The 16892-nt window shown below is 39.5% G+C and overlaps 1 protein-coding gene across 7 annotated transcripts in view; it reads right to left on the bottom strand.

Annotated features, from left to right (window-relative positions):
- LMNTD1 (lamin tail domain containing 1) overlaps window positions 1–16892 on the bottom strand; it is a 437115-nt gene that overhangs the window by 131429 nt on the left and 288794 nt on the right. For 3 of the 7 annotated variants that reach the window (XM_082419814.1, XM_082419813.1, XM_082419815.1), the window contains one exon: window positions 4465–4549. The exons of the other annotated variants lie outside the window; for them this stretch is intronic. The gene's annotated coding sequence lies outside the window, so the exon portion shown is untranslated. The remainder of the gene's footprint in view (window positions 1–4464; window positions 4550–16892) is intronic. 7 annotated transcript variants of the gene reach the window in all.

Genomic DNA, 16892 nt, shown 5'->3' with positions numbered 1-16892 from the left:
AACAAGTAGCACATACAGACTTTTAGGCCCCAAACCCATATTCATCCCCCCATTTCACCACACTGCATCCCAGAGAAAAAGGCTGAGAAGTCAGTGTACAGACATTATAATACTGTATGATATCGCTGACATGTGGAATCTAAAAAATAATACAAATGAATGTATGTGAAAAACAGAAACAGTCTCAGAGATGTAGAAAGCAAACTAATGGTTACCAAACGGGAGAGGGAAGTGGGGAGAGGCAAATTAGGGGTAGGGGATTAAGAAACACAAACTATGATATATAAGATAGACAAGCAATGAGGATATAGCACAGGGAATTACAGCTGTTATCTTGTAATAACTTTTAATGGAGTATGAGCTGTAAAAATACTGAATCACTATGCTGTATATCTGAAACTAATATAATATTGTAAACAAACTGTCTTCTATTTTTAAAATTTTAATTAAAAAAAAAGAAATGGAGGATGAGATTGACAGTGGTTTACTTTTATTCCAGCATTAAGAGGACATGGAGTTGGAGGTTTAAGGAGAATATAGAAATTTTCATCTGTGATACACAAATTAGTCTCTAATGTAGCTTTCCTTTAATCTGCTCTTACTGACTAGCTGTGACTGAATAAAACTTCGGAAATCAAGTCCTATTGATTTAAATATACTTTGTCATTCTGTCTGCTTAACTGTCTATCAGTAATGTTCTTGACACTGTTTCTCTGTCTCTCTATCTCTGTCAGTAGTTAGGAATGCACCAGAAAACTATATAAAGGAACTCTCTGTTGATATTTTTCATAAACCCATTTTAAAGCCATTTACTATCACCCAATTTGTTTGCCTTAGCTCAGTTCATTTTCACTGAGTTTCTTAGAGAGAGCACAACTTACAAGGCACACCATAATTGGGCAAATCTTGGCAACAAACATTTACTGAGCACAGTAAATTGATGCAACTTGGCCAGATTCACCTGGTCATGTGAAGATGATGGAATAAACCAGGATGCTGACTGGTAAAGTAAAAGAATCACTAAGAACAATAATGACTTGAAAGGACCTTCTGTCCCGCCAGGACATAACTAGTTACAGGAGAGGAGCTAGGATCGTCAGGACCACGGGGCCAGACTGCTTGGAGAGGACTGGCGAGTACTACAGCCAGCTAGGGGCAGCATGAGGTCTGGACAGCGTGTCAGATAACAGCTCTAACAGGCAGAAAAGAAGGGCGTGTGCTCTTACCCTGCACACAGATGCATGAATGTATACTGGGACCTCGGTGGCAAATGCCAGTAGGCAAGAAGAGGAAACAAGAACTACAATCCTGAAAACTGACCCAGCTATGGCTCTGACCTCCCAGAAAATAGCCAATAGCCTGAATATGCAGTCAAAAGTGAGTGTGGCTGCATCAAGTTCTCGTCCAGTCTAGGTAGATACCCACAGGAGCACCAAAGCAACGAGAAGCAGGACTCGGGGAGTGGGACCCACGCATTCATAGTGGAGCCATGTGGTCAGTCTGTTGAAAGACTGGAGACAATGCAACAGGGCTGAGTAAAAGTGAGGCAGGGTGGCGGGTCCCAGCTAGCCAGCCGAGCTGAGGGTAAGGAGGGACGTCAGGACACTGACGCGTTCAACAGAAGTCCAAGGCGTAAACGCAGACATACAGAAGGGCCTGGTATAGCACAGGTCACATAGTGATTACCCCCAGATTTCTGGATCTCTTGTCTACATCTGCAAGACTAACTCCAGACCTCATCTGCTGAGGTTGGGGTGGGAGGACTAGGAGAGGACAGAAACTTCCCAGCTTCTCTCTGTCCTGGTTTGATTGGCATTGGTACTTGGCCAGACTGCACCTTCAGGGGACATGCTTCCTGGGGTACAGGAGAGGCGGGCTGAGGGATGTGGTACAGTACAGAGGCAAATAGCTTCTGCCCGATTTCATGCTTCCTGTTAGGCGTGGGTCAGCAAGAACAAGAGCCTGCGGGAAGATCCTAACCAGGACAGGCACACCCACAGAGTTATTGGGATCCGAGAGTGCGAAAACTTCCTTAGCTCAGGGGCCTACGCAGATGTGGGAGAGGTCATGCCAGGTCAGTGACCATGGCATCTGGGGCTGAGATCATCTCTCAAGGTGACCCTTCAAAGCCTGGGGTCATGAAACCAAATTAGGACGGAACACTGGAAATGCGTGTTCACTGCCCAGGCAGTGGCCCCTGAAGAACGTGCTAAGCAGGATTTTCCTGTCTTCCTCATTCCATCCCTTTCTTGGGTCTTGCTGAGTGCTGGTTAGTCCACCTCTGCCTGACGGTTGCTTTACAGAGTTCTGGAAGTTACTTTAAAACATTTTAGCTTATATATATTTTTATCCCCACCAAAAGCTTTTTTGGTAAGCAATAAACATTAAATATTAAATATTTTTAAATTAAATGTTCTCTGAGTGCCTACTGTGTACAGATCATTCACCGTCAATGAAAAGAAAGAGCTTGACTTGCTCACTTCCATACATTTTCAATCAATCATATTTGAACGTCTATATCATCCCTCTCTTGCCCATTATTCCCCTCCTCCCCACATGATACAGGTTCCCGAGGAGATTTGAAAAATTAACCATTTCGAATAGCCTGAAATTTAAAATAAAATTTAAATTTAAAAAAAAAAAAAAAAACAGCCTAGACAGGTGTGGGGCATTACCAGAGCAAATTCCTACTTCCAGAAATCTCTCTGCTTTTTTTGCCAAGCAGCCCAAGACTGCCTAGATTTGGAGAGAAACCCGGGCTGCTCTGTAAGCAATTTCTGGGGAACCTCCCTATTTTCTGGGAAATCTCAACAGGAGATTGCCCAATTCGATTCCAGAGTCTTTCAGGAATGGAAGGGCAAGGGTGTTGAGGGTGTATTTCAAATCCTTCCTTGGATTGGGAGAAGCTGCTGATACCACAGGCATAAGAGTGTTTTCTCCCCAGCTTTTCTTCTTCACCCCATCACCCCACCACCAGGCTTCACACCACACACACACACACACACACACACACACACACACACAGCTTGAGAGAGAGCAGATTTTATTCAAATGTAAGGCCAAAGTGACTCTGCCACTTATATCTAATCAAATAGAATTACAGGCAGGGATGTAAGAAAACAACTTAAGAAATGATGCAGTATGTCATGATGACCTGACCAAAATAATATAAACTGGTAAAGTACTGAAGGCAGACAAGTATTTCAAAAGTCAAAGCAGAGCCTGGCTCTTCTGAGGACTAAATGGCAGCTAAAGGAAAGAGCTGAGCCTTGGTCTGGATTGTGGAAGTGAATAAATAAAAAAGAAAGGCAAAAAAAAAAAAAAAAAAAAGAAAGGCAAAAGAGCCCATATCCAGGCATGGCTGGAAATTAAGGAAAACAAAGGAAACTTGAATGAGGCAGATCAATGCTGTAAACCTGAAGCAAGCACAGGGCAATGCTGAGATGGTGTAAATTACAGTTTACACAATCTCCACAGTCTGTACATTTCAAAATAAATTAATTAATGTAGAAGGAAAAGGAGAATGTGTTAATTCTACAATGTAATAAAATCAGTTTCCAAATCTGAAAAAAAATTATAGTCAGGCTCATTAGCTTATTAACATTTTGACTTCAATGTTTCAGAATTTAGAATGTAAATAGAAATCATCTTTCAGAGGGAAAATGTCATAATATCCCCTGGGCACATGTGGGTTCTGCCACTAATTAACCCACTGGCAGGATCTTCCAAAGGACTGCCGCTGCCCGCCTCGGTACAGGCCGTACTGTCAGAAGAAATGGGCTGAAACACCGTGTTCCACCACCCAGAACTCGTGCTAATGGTGCTCCTATTGCAATATTCTCTGAATTGGAAAGGACCACAAATGCATCTGTGTGAAGAGAATTAATGGGCGTACGTGGAGGATTGCGAGTGGAAAAGAGAGGCCTGGGCACAGGGCTCAGAGCCTGACAAGCTCCTAGGTGAATAGTTTTTTCCTAAGGTTTCATCAGAAATGCTGTAGGTCTCAACTCTGTCAACTGTTACAGCTTGATGAGGTTCTTTCTCAAAGGCACCTGACACAATACAGTCGTGTTCCAATCCGGGATAGCAAGATTAACTCAAGGACAATAGGACGTGACCCTGATGGTCTGAAGATTAACAAGTACTTGAAACAAAACAAAACAAACAAACAAAAAACCCAAACACACAAACAAAAAACTTTAGAGGAGGAACAGCTTGTAACCCTTAGAAATGTATCTGTGCAAGTTTCTAGAATCAGGATTTCCCAAGAGATCGGTGTGAACACCCTGTTTTGCTCAACCCTGGCTATTGTTGTAAAACAAACATTTCTATTTGGCTGCATACAGTATTCATAAAGCGCCTTAGAATTATTTGCAGAATATGATCTTCAATCCAGGTAAAGAAAGCAACAATTATAATCCATGCCCAACATTGATCATGAAAAAAGCAGATAAGTGTGCTTACCGCAATCGCTGCAGTTGTTTTATGGCCGCATAAAAATATAACGCCTACGTGTTGTCCAGCAAAGTTGCCAAGTCAGTGCAAGGTCCTTTATGAGACTATAAAGAATAAATACAGTCAGATAAGAACACAGGAACTGACACAGTGGGTGGTCCAGTGTTCCTGCAGCTCTGTCATCTATTGCCAGCACAACCTCAGCAGGGAAGGGAGGGCTTGGTTTTCCTTCCTAACTGTATGCCGTTCCCAATTCTCTTCATCCCACAGTGCAATCTCTGTTTTATAGGCTCCTTAGCAGAATGCACACTCCAAACCTTTCAGCTTTTCTTAGTTGCTAGGAATGGATCTGCCGTTCATAAAACTGTTCAAATTCTTTCAAAATTCACGTATATCTTCTTCCATTACTACCTCCCAAAGTCATGAGTTCCACAAAAGAACTTTCTATGTAAAATGGTTAAGCTAGACAGTGAAAATTTGAACCTTCTTTTTTCTGTAAGAAACTACATGAAAATACCCCAAAGGCATTTTTTAGAGCAATAAAGCATACTTGGAAAACTTTAAGGAATTTACTCAAGAGAGGGACAAAATATAGAGTCCTAAAAGAATTGGAGGTCTCAAATTTGGGGATTCCATTAGCAATATTAGGGCCTTGAATATTTTAAGCTCTAGATCTGTGTCCATGTCTCACTCTTCCCAGCAATGATCCGAGTACCTGACACATAGAGGGTCCTATTCAATCTATATTCATTTAAAGAAAATGACTGATGTACTGGTATATGCAATATGTAATCTACATCTATCAGGCCTAGTTATAGGTAAGTTAAAATATTATGGTTTTCTTGAAGCTTTTAGTTTTTCAGGATTTCCCTCTTCTTTCAAATATCTTCCTAATACTTAATATGCTTTATATTTCTTCATAGCTGCTATTACTATCTGATATTATTCATGGGTTTACCTGTTTGGTTTTGGCCTGTTTCCACCACAAGAATGTGAGCCCAGGTAGTAATTTTGTCCATTTATTCAAACACTGTGTCAGGTACTGAAATAGTACCTGGTATGTAGTATGCACTCAATAAGTACTTGTTGATTGGTGAGGGAATGGATTTTCATTCACACGTTATTACTGACCAAGTATTTCCCACCAGAGAGAGGGCAACAAGGCCAAGTGAAGGGACTTAGAGTCCAGTCAAGACAACCAAGAGATCACCAGCAGGTCACAGATGGCATACTCTGTGCCTTGAGCCTAGCTCCCTTATTTAGTGCCCAAATTTGTTTTGCAGTGTGGTTCTTATTACTGTACCTGTATTCCAACCATTTGAGAGCATAAAGACATTGATTATTTATTTTAAAATAAAAATAATACTAATAAAATGTTCTATTTCCTTCTGCTCAATAATCAGGCAGACCAGAGAAACTCTAGTCTTCAACTGACAACCTGTTGCCATAGTAACAATAACAAGCTTGATTTCTTAGGGAAGGTGAAAAACTATTTTCGGTTCTTCTGTTTAGGGAACAGTCTCTTGTTTTTTATGTTTCCATTTATTTGGGTGCAGAGGAAAAAAAAGACTATCTTATCCTTTAAAAACTTAGTGGCCAATCATTATGATTGTTTTGATGTTTAATTTTCCCACAAAGACTTTTTTAGAGAAGGTAATTTTTCTCAGCAAGTGGAAGAGATAGCATCACCTTCATTCTATGTGATCAGCTTTATTTCCATTTTACAGATGAGTAAAGAGAAGTATCACATTATGGGTGATCTATCTCAGCTCAAAATGAAAATGACTGACTCAGATGATTAGAATTGTAATCAAAGTAGATCCAATTAGAATCCAAAGATGATTTTAAAGTTCTGCAGATGTGGTCCTTTTCTCCTTTTACATTTGGTTTGGTTTTCCATTGACTCTATAAGTAAGGAGATTCAACACAGACACCTATTAGTGAGATGAATGACAAATGGAGAGTTGTAAGTGATTGAAGATAGGCTGAGCATTCATCAATGTTTGGGGCAAATTGGGTTATTTTAGACTAAATGCTGCTTTGGGAAATTAGGTATAAAGCTTTTGCAAGGGGGCACTTTCTAGAACATATTTTGTACTCTAAAATGCAGGCAGATTCTAATAATCAGTGATTTTTTTTCAATATATGTATGATGTAGTACATAGCACAAAATAATACTAAGATTGCTTTTTTAATGAATGACCTTGAATAACATTGACTTTTATTATCACAATCTAATATTTATGATTTTCTTTTTTCAGGTTCAGTCTGCCTTTCCTGATATATTTTACACTTTTTGAGGGTATTGATCATGCTTTCTTCTTTATTTGTATGCAATAGTCAAATGCTTATTAATTTATCACTTTCTCTAATAGAGAAAATGAAAGTAATCAAAATGTTTCATTTTTCTTGAAGAAGAATGTTTATTGAAAGACTATTAGTTCTACTCTAAAAATGATGCACATTCATTTTAGAGAAATGGGAAATAATACAAAATAAAATTAAAATTTGTTATTTTCCAACCTGGAAATAACTTACACTAATAACATTTAGTAAATTTAATTTACTTAATTTTTCTTGGTGAATGTAAAATATGCCCTTTAAAAGAAATCAAAACCACGATTGCCATCTTGCTTTGTATCCAGCTCCATTCATTTGACAAAAGTTAAACATTTTCCATTTAGGTACAATTAGCACAATATAAAAGCAAGGAATGAAAATAGAAAACACCTTATATTTTAAATTAGCATGAATCACAAACAAGTGCAATGTTCCTTCTAAAATGTATTTTTAAAACCACTCAGCTATTATTAAATTCTAATGCAATAAACAGAATTGCCCAAAGCCCTGCTCTTAAGTGCAAAAAAAAAAAAAAAAAAAAGGATGATCTTCAGGTCTTGGTGTGCATTTCTAGGTTCTATCCCCCTATTCTTCCCACTTCAATTGCAGCTTGTCCTCTGTCAAGGAGGCCCAAGCGCGAGGAAGTGGCATTGAACAGCTCAACCTTTCCCATCATTTCCTTTCATCAATCCATATGTGCAGATACCTGCTGTATTCCCAAATACAACACTGCTTCTCAGCTTCTTTGAGCTCTTCTTTTCAACACGTCACAGGACAGAGCCCCAGTCAGAATCACGGGCATCACCAATGCAATAGCTCTCGCCCATATCGCTATATCTTCTCTTTCAGTGTATTAGTTTTCAGAAGTCATAGCATTTTGTGTTTTGGGGTTGGTTTATTTATTTGTTCTATGTTTAAAGCAAAAGCTTTCATGTGCTTTAAAGTAATGAAATGACTGAATCACTCCTTATAAGCTATGAAAAAAAATCTTCAGTTTATAAAAGAAGGTAATATTTTATTGCATTATTTTATTTCTAAAAAAAAAAGTCATTTAGTTTTCCAAGAAATCTGTAATTTAAAAAATGGAATAGAAGTTAGTGGCTTAAAAATAAAAGAGCTGTTTTTTGTTGTTCTTAGCACTTTTAAATTGCATATCAATTTAGCCTATGAAACAGAAAGTGAAACATTTGATCTTATTGTTGGCTGACCAACCATCTATGTTTGCCTGGTACTACCCCAGGCTAGTGGTGGTTTCAGAGGCACTGAAAGTCACATGTCCTGGGGAAACTCCTCAGCCCCAGAAAAACCAGGATAGTTGGTCACCCTAAGTCTTGTTCCGTGTGATACATTATATTTATCAGACCACTGATGTTCATGATGCTGGCGGTATTTTCTGGGGAGTGAAAAATAGTTTAAACAAATCAAACTTTTACCCATTTTATGGTCTAATTTCTGTCAAGTCTAACAATAGACTATTGTGGTCATTCTGGGAGATGTTTTCAGACCTCTGCATTTCTTACAAGAATATATGATCTGAAAAACTGTTTGTTAATTGCCCAAAAGTCCATACGTTGATGCATGCATACAATAGCGATTGGATAAAACTGCAAGGACTCCATTTTCCATTGCCCTTTCGTTTCTGGCTACTTTTAATTCTGAACAGAACCAAAGCCCCGACAATTCCAAACTTTATGTCTTTCACATGTGACTTTTTCCCCCCAAATCTCTAGCACTGGGGTCTCTACTAAAGCTAACATTTCCTGTAGTTCTCCAGAGCTGCTTCTCTGCACCAAAGCAAGGCATCCACCAAGAGGCCCGAGAAAGAGCGCTCTAACTGGTGGTACCACACTTGTGAACACCTGCCATCCTTCTGCCTATTGGTAGAAAATAATCTACCCCTGGAAGCCTCCCTCTCTCTCTCTCTCTCACTTTTTTAGCAGATTTTGCTAGCAATCTGTCCTCAAGCTGACCTTACTTCAGGGCTCTTTTGCTAACACAGTGCAATGTAGTGACTGCCTCTTCAATTCATCCTGGGCTTGAAGACTATACGTCACATAATTGTCAACATCTTGATGCACGGTCATATTTTGTTAATATGAAAGTTCATTACTGTTCCCACACTGGGCACAGAAACATTTCATAACATCTGGGAAAAAAAGGTTTTATGACAAGAAAAAAAATACTGACATTTCCTTTTCAGCTTGTACTAGTTTATAACTTGCACGCAGGAAACTCCGATGTTAATGTTCATTGCTTGAGCATCTGGAAAATGGAAGCTCATTGTTTTTGGTAAATTTCGCCCATATCCTATAATTTCATTTGTAAATTTGGGAGGCACTGTGACATTTTTTTATCCTGATAAAAATATCAAAGACCAATTCTTTTTTAACTCACTAGATACAGTTTTGAATTTAAATAGAGACCATGATTTGAATGGTGATTAACATAATTACTGTGGGACCATATTTTATTTTTAGAAAATATTTCAAGAGAAAACCTATATCACTCAAAGACATTTTGGAATTTGTTTTGTACCTAAGATTAAAGAGGCATAATTTTATTGCCCCAATATAATAGAAGATAAATGGAACGTTGTTTTGAAATATTATTTTTAAAAAGAACTCTCAGACATCCATTGTAAATAACTAGATCCTTAAAATATGTCAGTTTATAAATATTATGTGAGGATTATGTTGGCTCCATATACCTCTTTGAGGGTTTGAATTTTCTCTGGAATATTGGTTGTAGATGCATAAAGAAGGAATATATATTATATCAAGTTGTAACAAGAAAGGCAATGTGGCCTCATATTTCATCTTCTGGACTTTCTAATCAGTTAGATATAGGTATAAGTTTCAGCTCTGCCACTGACTAAGTGGGCCACTTTGGACAAGTTACCAAAACTCTTCAGGCCTTGGTTTTCTCATTTGTAAAATGGAGAGGCTTTTACGAGAATTAGATGAAATAAGGTACAAACAGCACTTAACACAATGTCTGGCATGTGTTAAGCACTCAGTAAACGATAGACACTATTACTAGTTTCATTAATTACCAGAGATACTGGGATGCACAATGAAAGCAACATTTTTGAAGCTGTCTTAGGCTTCTGTCTCTCCAAAGAATGCCCTCCTCGACTTATGATGGTGGACAGCCCAACCAGAGTTCCAGGTACATACAAATGTCTTTTTATCCAAGAAACCCTCCCTGATTCCCTCAACTATATGTGAACATTTACTCTTTTACCTGCCCACAGTTCTTATCAGTTGCCTAAAGTCAAATCCCCAAATATACAGAGGCATTGGTATTTACAGTCCTTTGTGTTCTTACCACCCTGGGGGCAGGGGTTTTGTTTTCCTCATCTTTGTGTTCCCCATCCTCTAAGCTCCTAACGGCTAAGATAGATGAATGTAGGCAACTAGAAGTCCAAGCAGCATATGATATGTGCAGAGAAAGTAGTGTAAACAAAGCTGTCAATGTTCAGAAGAGGGAGAGGTGGTAACTTGTGGTGGAGGTGATAAGAAAAGATCTGTCTGGAGGAAGTAGCTTTGAAGTGGGACAAAAAGGATTAAGAGGATTTCAAAGGAGAAAAATAGAAAGAAGGCAACTTCATGAAGAAACAAGTGAACCACAAAGAAAAAGTCAGTTTGATCAGAGCAAGTTGAGTGTGTGATGGGGGGGAGATAATCCCCAAAGGGAAGTTACAGTATGATTGCACAGAACCCTAAAGGACAGGCCAAGGAGGCTGGATTTTATTGGGGTCAATGGGGAGTTGCCAAAGCTTTGAGAGCAGAAAGTGATGCAGAGAGGAGATGCCAGCTGCTCCCATCGCGACCTTCCAACTCTGTATTCATCCAAACTCATATAAACTTGCTAAATATTTCCAAATTATCTGTCCCATCTGTGTCTTCGAGACACAGTCATGCCACATACTAAGTCTTGAAAGTATGTAAAGCTAGCAGTCAACCACAGCTCTTGTTTCTGCAATAGAAATAAGTTTCTGTTCTAGGTAAGAGCAGGGGTTTGGGAGATAAAAGGTCCTGGATTCAAATCTTAGCTCTGTCAGTTACTAAAGAGTGATCTCAACAAATGACTTAACCACTGTGAGGCATAGTTTCCTCACCTCTAGATTACGTAATTATATTAACTCATAGGGTTATTGTGAAGTTTAAATACCATGCATGTAAAGAACTTAGCAGAGACTATAGAAACTGCTCACATGACTCTACTACGATTCATCATTTCTCCATCTCATCTCTCTGGTTCTTTAAATCCCTGGTTTTCTTTGGCCTCCAGCTTTTCTTTTTTCTTTTTTTTAACATCTTTATTGGAGTATAATTGCTTTACAATGGCGTGTTAGTTTCTGCTTTATAACAAAGTGAATCAGCTATACTATACATATATCCCCATATCTCCTCTCTCTTGCCTCTCCCTCCCACCCTCCCTAACCCACTCCTCTAGGTGGTCACAAATCACTGAGCTGATCTCCCCGTGCTATGTGGCTGCTTCCCACTAGCTATCTATTTTACATTTGGTAGTGTATATATGTCCATGCCACTCTCTCACTTAGTCCCAGCTTACCCTTCCCCCTCCCCATGTCCTCAAGTCCATTCTCTAGGTCTGCATCTTTATTCCCGTCCTGCCCTTAGGTTCATCAGAACCATTTCTTTTTTTTTTTTAGATTCCATATATATGTGTTAGTATACGGTATTTGTTTTTCTCCTTCTGACTTACTTCACTCTGTATGACAGACTCTAGGTCCATCCACCTCACTACAAATAACTCAATTTCATTTCTTTTTATGGCTGAGTAATATTCCATTGTATATAGGTGCCACGTCTACTTTATCCATTCATCTGTCAATGGACACTTAGGTTGCTTCCATGTCCTGGCTATTGTAAATAGAGCTGCAATGAACATTGTGGTACATGACTCTTTTTGAATTATGGTTTTCTCAGGGTATATGCCCAGTAGTGGGATTGCTGGGTCATATGGTAGTTCTAGTTTTAGTTTTTTAAGGAACCTCCATACTGTTCTCCATAGTAGGCCTCCAGCTTTTGATACTGTTTCCAGTTCCCCATCATGTTTGACAATATGATTAGGCTCCCTCCTCTAGTATCAGGGGCATTGCAGGAAAGGCTGATCCACTTCAAATGGCTTAAGCCTGAAGACAGTATAATAAAGGGACTGTTTACAGAGATAGGGACTGGGTTAAGAAAACAAGGGATGGTGGAGCACCAATGAATGAGAAATCATGATCACCTTTAAGTTTAAAGTAGAAGAGGGACTAAAAAACTAAAAATAGAGCTACCATACGATCCAGCAATCTCACTCCTGGGCATATATCCAGAGAAAACCATAATTTGAAAAGATACATGCACCCCAATATTCATTGCAGCACTATTTACAGTAGCCCAGACATGGAAGCAACCTAAATGTCCATCGACAGAGGAATGGATAAAGAAGATGTTGTATGTATATACAGTGGAATATTACTCAACCATTAAAAAGAATTAAATGATGTCATTTGCAGCAACATGGGTGGACCTAGAGATTGTCATACTGAGTGAAGTAAGTCAGACAGAGAAAGACAAATATCATATGATATCACTTATATGTGGAATCTAAAAAAATGGTACAAATGAACTTATTTACAAAACAGAAATAGAGTCACAGATGTAGAAAACAATCTTATGGTTATTGGGGGGGAAAGAAGGGGGAGGGATAAATTGGGAGACTGGGATTGACATATACACACTACTATATAAAACAGATAACTAATAAGGACCTACTGTATAGCACAGGGAACGCTACCCAATACTCTGTAATGACCTGTATGGGAAAAGAATCTAAAAAAGAGTGGATATATGTATATGTATAACTGATTCACTTTGCTGTACAGCAGAAAGTAACACTAACATCATAAATCAACTATACTCCAATAAAAATTAATTAAAAAATAAAGTAAAATACGTGGCACATCTTAAAACAAAATTTTTTTTAATTTTTAAAAAAGTAGAAGAGGGGCAAAGGTGTCTGAAGACAAGTGGTCGCTAGAGCTGTGGCCTGGGAGGAATGCAGCCACCCCTGAATAACAGTGAGGCAGGGAGGGAGCGGTGTGTGTGCAGGGGACTAATCCAACCTCTTTCCCTGCTTTCCCTCCAATGTCTTGCCAGTGCCTTCCATTGGCTGAACCCAGTTCGAAGCAAATCAATAAGAGAACCAGGTGATGCAGTCTACAGAGGCCAGTTTTCTGGGGCACAAGCAAGGCAGAGAAGACCAGAGAACAGATGGTGCACTGGGGCTGGGACAAAATGTGTTCTTGCTTTCCAAATAAGGGGTAGAAGTGTTAGAAGGAACCAAAACATCTCAATGGAAGGTTACCACTGCCTCCATGACAGACGGAGGGAATGAAGCTCAGAGAGGTAGTGACTTGCCAATGTTATCACCTAGAAGAAGGAACCGATTCAGAGCCCTAAATGGTGCCTCAGGCCCACCCCATTCCCCACTACACTGCATGGCTCCACTCAGAGTGATGGCTGAAATGATCTTGGTCTCACCCAAGCAGTTTCTGCCCTGAGATAAGCCAAGGGTATGAAATCATATCTTGTTTTTTTACCCTTCCTTCAGTTCCCTACATTCTTGGTCTGAATCCATTCGTTGGGATTTTCCAAATAATCTTTCAGAGAGGGTTTCTTAAACATTAACTTTGAAAGTTATTGACATTAGGAAATTGGGTTCCCTCCTTTTTAGGGAGAGGGAAGGTTAGATCTAAGATATAAAGGCATCCAAAAGAAAGAAAAAGAAAGGGAGAGAAAGAAAAGCAAGAAAGAAAGAAAAAAGGAAGGAAGGAAGGGAGGAAGGAGGGGGGTGGGGAGAGGGACAGGGAGAGAGAGAAGCTCAGCAGAAACAGTTTGGGCAACATTATTTGTAATAGCTAAAAATTGGAGACTAACCAAATGCCTATCAACAACAGTAGAATGGGAAACTGTGGAATATCCACATAATGCAATATTATACAGGAAGGGAACTAAAACTGCATGCAAAAAAAGAAATGAAATTCATAGATACAGTATTAATAGAAGGAAGTCAGAACCCATTTGTAAGATTTCAAAAGCAGGCAAAAATAATCTATGGTGTTAGAAGATAGGATTGTGGTTATCTTAGGGGCTGGGAAATGGAAAGGGGTTTCTGTGTTGTTAATAATTTTCTGGGTTTTGTCTATTTGTTTGTTTTAGTTTATTTGTTTAATCTGGGTGGTGGTTGTACAGGTGTGTTCATTTTGTGAAAATTCATTGAGCTGCCCCTTATGAATTGTGCCCTTTTCTTTTTTTTTAATTTGTTTTTTAAACATCTTTTTTTTTATTAGTTATCCATTTTATACACATCAGTGTATACATGTCAATCCCAATCTCCCAATTCATCCCACCACCACCCTCACCCGCAGCTGCTTTCCCCCCTTGGTGTCCATACGTGTGCCCTTTTCTATATGCGCAGACATACAATTTCAGGTAGCCAGTTGTATTAGTCAGTTTTGGTGCAGTAAAGATCAATCTTCCAAAATCTCTGTGGCTTTCAACACAGTTTTCTCTTTGTGCTATGCAGAATTCTAAGAAGGCCCCCATGGTCTCCATCCCTTGGTGTTACTCCTGTGATTGTGTTACCTTACATGGAAAAGGGATTTTGCAGATTGTGCTGGGCTCCTTGACCTCCAGGTCCAGCCCCTGCGTGTGCCTCTGTCCTGACGCTGGCCCTTCCCGCCCAGCTCCTTCCCACACCACCCAGGGTCCCCAGGAGCGCCACACCAGACCCTCTTATGGAGCTGGCAGTTGCACAGGCTCTGGCCCTGCTGGCTTCCTTGGGACCTCCTCTTTATGAATCAGTTGACTTGAAGATAAGGAGATTATCTGGGTGGACCTAACCTAATTACATGAACCCTTTAAAAGCAGAGTGTCTTCTGGTCAGAGACTTGACAGGAGGGAGATTCAGAGTGCCGTTACTGGCTTGAGGATGAAAGATGACACACTGAAAAGACCTGAGAACAGCCCCTAGGAACTGAGAGCAACTCCTGGCCCACAGCCAGCAAGAAAACAGGGCCTCAGTCCTACAACCACAAGGAAATAAGTTCTGTCAATGACCAGTGAGCTCAGAAGAGAACTCCAAACCTCAGTGAGAACAGCTACTGACACCCTGATCTCCGCCCAGTGAGAGGCTGAGCACGGTATCCAATAGCCCCATGCCCACACATCTGACCTACAGAAATTGTGAGATGATACAATGTGGTTTTAAGGTGCTAAGTTTGTGGTAATTTGTTTGCAACAATAGAAAACGAATGTACATTTTGTTCACATATTGGCGGCTTTGTGTTGGCAGCTGCCGAGACCCTGCTCAGCTCTGCTCCATGAGTCTTCACATTCTGGGACCCATATTGAAGGAGCTTCCATATTTGAGACATTCATATGACAGAGGGAAAAGAGCAAGTGAGATCACAAAAGCCCATGATGCCTCTTAAAGTATGTAGTGTTCATCACATCTGCTCACACTCCAATGGCCGAAGCAGGCCACACAACCAGGACCAAAGACAATGGGGCAGGATGTATAATCTTATAGAAAAGGGGAGATTGAATAATATTAAAAAACAATACAATCTATCACCATGGACTGTTATAACTGTGGCCTAATTGGAAAGAGCAGAGTCTTTGGTGTCAGAAAGTCTTGAGTATGAATCTTGGGACCACCACCTTACTGGTTGTGTGACCATGGGGAAGTTAGGAAATTCCTCTGAGCCTTGGTCTCTTAAATGGTAAATACCTATCTTACAGGATTGGTGTGAATGTTAAATGTACCAATATGATGCCTGGTAGACACTCTAATATGTGTTGATAAATATTAGCCTCAGACTCTTACCTCAGGGATTAACCAGAATGCAATTCTTCCAAAGGGAGAAGTCAGGGAAAGGAAGCCACATCTAAACACACCTCCTTTCCCCCATTTTCCTAATAAAACTAATGCAGAGTCCAAAATATTTAATTCCTTTATACACTATATCTTTTTGAATGTTGTAGTAAAAAATGGCTTAGAGTAACGGGAATATAATATTACCCTTCTGAATGGAATTTTTGAACACAATCAATATCAGAGGTGGAATTACTTTATAATTACCTTTCTAAACTGATGATTCACTTTAACAGCTATTTTTGGCTTATGAAAATGTTGTCATAAAGCCACAGTTATTACAGTTGGAAAACTGACAAATCAAACAGTCAATAATACTTTGTCCTCAGACCATTTACACTTTCTTTTTAACTTGCCCAGGTAGTTTTAAACACTATTTCAGGTTTCTAGTTCACAATTATCTCTTTTAAAGTAACTATTGGTATTATTAGTTGTTATTTTTTAAGCCCCAATCCATTATTTGGGGTTTTAACTTTTTTTTTAATCACATAAAAAATAACCATCTCTCTCTTTCTCTCTTACACACACACACACACAGTTAGTACACTTTCTTCAGCAGAAGAAAAAAGTCACGTCTCTCAAAAACTTATCAGATGAAGACAACTGCAGTCAACATTTTGGTGTGTCTTCCAATTTTTTTTCTTGAATAGATAAATAGATAGACTGTATGACTGTATACATATACACATATATAGAATATGTTTGTATTTCTGTGTATTTACATATATTTCTTTCACAAAATGAGGTTATATATTATATTCTATTTTTAACCTGCTTTTCCATGTAGTTGTATTCATATATACCATTGCTTTAATGATTTTGTTTAATGATTTTTTAAAATTTATTTTTGGTTGTGTTGGGTCTTTGTTGCTGCGAGTGGGCTTTCTCTAGTTGCTGCGAGCAGGGGCTACTCTTCGTTGTGGTGTGTGGGCTTCTCATTGCAGTGGCTTCTCTTGTTGCGGAGCACGGGCTCTAGGCACGCGGGCTTCTGTAGTTGTAGCACACGGGCTCAGTAGTTGTGGCTCATGGGCTCTAGAGCACAGGCTCAGTAGTTGTGGCACACGGGCTTAGTTGCTCCGCGGCATGTGAGATCTTCCCGGACCAGGGATCGAACCCATGTCCCCTGCATTGGCAGGCGGATTCTT

Source organism: Balaenoptera physalus (genome assembly GCF_965194825.1).
Source record: "Balaenoptera physalus genome assembly, chromosome: 13".
NCBI classification, from domain to species: domain Eukaryota; kingdom Metazoa; phylum Chordata; class Mammalia; order Artiodactyla; family Balaenopteridae; genus Balaenoptera; species Balaenoptera physalus.
This window is presented reverse-complemented; position numbering and strand designations above follow the sequence as displayed.